The sequence below is a fragment of the Oncorhynchus mykiss genome, chromosome 22 (assembly GCF_013265735.2).
Source record: "Oncorhynchus mykiss isolate Arlee chromosome 22, USDA_OmykA_1.1, whole genome shotgun sequence".
NCBI classification, from domain to species: domain Eukaryota; kingdom Metazoa; phylum Chordata; class Actinopteri; order Salmoniformes; family Salmonidae; genus Oncorhynchus; species Oncorhynchus mykiss.
The window spans coordinates 42,756,530-42,760,055 of record NC_048586.1 but is presented as its reverse complement, the minus strand read 5'-3'; positions in this window follow the sequence as shown (position 1 = coordinate 42,760,055).

Sequence of the window (3,526 nt, the reverse complement as noted above, 5' to 3'; positions counted from 1 at the left end):
AACAGGGACTGCTATAGGAGCTGGGTCTGTGAGGGCTCCACTAAGGACAGCAACAGGGACTGCTATAGGAGCTGGGTCTGTGAGGGCTCCACTAAGGACAGCAACAGGGATTATTACTATATGAGCTGCAGCAGGGACTCTGCCGGGGAGTTTTCTGATATGATAGGAGGCCAGAGAGAACAGAGTGGAGTCACATTAACAAGGACCTACATGGAAGATAAACTGGGATTGAGGAATAAACATTACAAGCACAGACTCAGTTCAACATTCAATTTAATTACAAATTCAATGTGGAATAAACCAAACCAATGCAGCTGTTTTTATGTCAATATTACATCATTTCTGGGTAACAATTAAGTACCTTACTGTGATTGTTTGAATGAATTGACAAAAATGGCGAAGAATAGTTTCTCAAGCAATAGTTTTTCTAGGACTGTCTGGGAGCAATCTAGCTGTTATTGGAAGATAGGTTTGGAACTCTTTTTCTTATTGGTTTATTGACAAATTTACTGCCTGGTGATGTCACCAGGTATTTAAAAACTCCCACCAAAATAGGTTGAAAGGTCAGGCAGTCCTTTCAAACATCTCTTACACTAGAAGGGCATTATCATGTTCACAATTTCACAGTATTATTCCAACCTCATACTGTGGAAATATTAATAAAATCAAGTTTCTGATTGCACAGCGCCTTGAAAATACTATTGATCAATGATCAAGATGTGCATGGCATCAAAGGGTGTGATTTGAGCAAACATTTAGAAAATGGAGCAAATGCTTCCCATGACACTTTCAGAAACAGCACTTTGGTTTCTATGATTTAATGTACTGTGTTCAACTAATGTTTTCCATGAGATCAACATTACTTTGGATAAAAAATGGTTTATTTAAAGTAATAATTTGTTTTTAACAATGTAATGACAACAAAACAATATGACCAATAATGGCTCCATTGGTTATGATAAGAGTAAAAGTAGCATTACTTTTCATAGATATAGAAAAAAATACTCATATTCAAAATCAAAATGATACAAATCATATATTTAAGAGAGATTGAAATGTACTGCGGGGGGATGGTCCAACTCAAGGTGTCATAAAAAATAAATTCCCCCACCTCACAAAGTATTATTTTTTTCACATGACCCTCCACTTGTACTCTAAAATTAATTGAACACCCTCCCCCTCATAGAATTAACTCAAAATGATGTTTACGACCACAAATAACAATAACTGTAGCGACCCTGTGTTTATAAACTTGGATATAAACTTCAACACTTCAGCATGTGTTTGTGACACTGTCAATGCCATGCAGGGCTACAGGCCAGAAGTTTGAGGGTTTGCTGACCACCACAGACGAGCTCACTCTCCCTGCCTATTTCATTACACTACGATCAGAGCCAGTTGAGGACAATGATTAGCTAGGGAGAAATCAGATTAGCTAGGAAGAAATCAGATTAGCTAGTGAGAAATCAGGTATTCAACATTTTGAAACCATATTTCTAATTATATCCAATATATGCAACACATTTTCAACCAACAGTTTTCTGTGCCAATGCACCACACAACCAATAAACAAAGCATACTGACTTTGAGCACTTCAACTTGAGAGGTCAAAGAAACCCCCCCGCGGGCCAAATTCGACCAGCTGGGGAACCCTGATTTAAGGTTTCTTATAGCCAGGTTTCTATTCAATTGGCGACCGATTTTCATGTGAATATTCTAAAATCTTCATAAAAACAATATGACTGACCTTCATGTCCTTTAGTAAAAAATAGGCGCTGGACAACATGACAGGGAAGATTTACATTTACTGGACATTTGAGAAATGTAATGGACATCCACATGCATTCAGATCCAACCTGGTACAGCCTAACATAATAATTGTCCATCCCACGGTTCAGTGAGTTATTTGAACACTGAAAGTATCAGAGCATTGAATGCAAAGGCCTGTTGGTTTATATGCCCACTGTATGATATTAACATTTTAATATTACCAGTCAAAAGTTTGGACACACCTACTCATTCAAGGGTTTTTCTTTATTTGGACTATTTTCTACATTAAAATATATTTTATATAACAGTCTTGAAGGAGTTCCCACATATGCTGAGCACTTGTTGGCTGATTTTCCTTCACTCTGCAGTCCATCTCATCCCAAACCATCTCAATTGGGTTGAGGTTGGGTGATTGTGGAGGCCATGTCATCTGATGCAGCACTCCATCACTCTCCTCACAGCATGGAGGTGTGTTGGGTCATTGTCCTGTTGAAAAACAAATGATAGTCCCACGAAGCACAAACCAGATGGGATGGCGTATCGCTGAAGAATGAAGTCGTAGCCATACTGGTTAAGTGTGCCTTCAACTCTAAATATATCACAGACAGTGTCACCAGCAAAGCACTCCCACACCATCACACCTCCTTCTCCATGCTTCACGGTGGGAACCACACATGCGGAGATAATCTGTTCACTTAATCATATTGAAGATGAGTCTTCAATAAAAACTTAAAGGTTGAGACCGAGTCTGCGTCTCTCACATGGATAGGCAGACCATTCCATAAAAATTTAACTCTATAGGAGAAAGCCCTGCCTCCAGCTGTTTGCTTAGAAATTCTAGTGACAGTAAGGAGGCCTGCGTCTTGTGACCGTAGCGTACGTTTAGGTATGTATGGCAGGACCAAATCGGAAAGATAGGTAGGAGCAAGCCCATGTAATGCTTTGTAGGTTAGCAGTAAAACCTTGAAACCAGACCTTGCCTTAACAGCAAGCCAGTGTAGAGAGTCTAGCGCTGGAGTAATATGATACATTTTTGGGGGTTCCAGTCAAGATTCTAGCAGCCGTGTTTAGCACTAACTGAAGTTTATTTGGTGCTTTATCCAGGTAAAGCCGGAAAGTAGAGTATTGCAGTAGTCTAACCTAGAAGTGACAAAAGCATGGATACATTTTTCTGCATCATTTTTGGACAGAAAGTTTCAGATTTTTGCAATGTGACATAGATGGAAAAAAGCTGTCCTTGAAATGGTCTTGATATGTTCATCAAAAGAGAGATCAGGGTCCAGAGTAACGCAGAGGTCCTACAGAGTTTTATTTGAGACGACTGTACAACCATCAAGATGAATTGTCAGATTCAACAGAAGATCTCTTGGTTTCCTGGGACTTAGAACAAGCATCTCTGTTTTGTCCGAGTTTAAAAGTAGAAAATTTGCCGCCATCCACTTTCTTATGTCTGAAACACAGGCTTCCAAGGTGGGCAATTTTGGGGCTTCACCATGTTTCATCGAAATGTACAGCTGTGTGTCATAGCAGTGAAAGTTAACATTATGTTTCCGAATGACATCACCAAGAGGTAAAATATATAGTGAAAACAATAGTGGTCCTAAAACAGTGCCTTGAGGAACTCAGTGAGAAATGCTGTATATGGCCCAGGAGGCCTGTAAACAGTAGCTATAAAAAGGGATTGAGTAGGCTGCGTAGATTTCATGAGTAGAAGCTCAAAAGACGGAAACGTCGTTTAAAATGATTTTTTATTGAA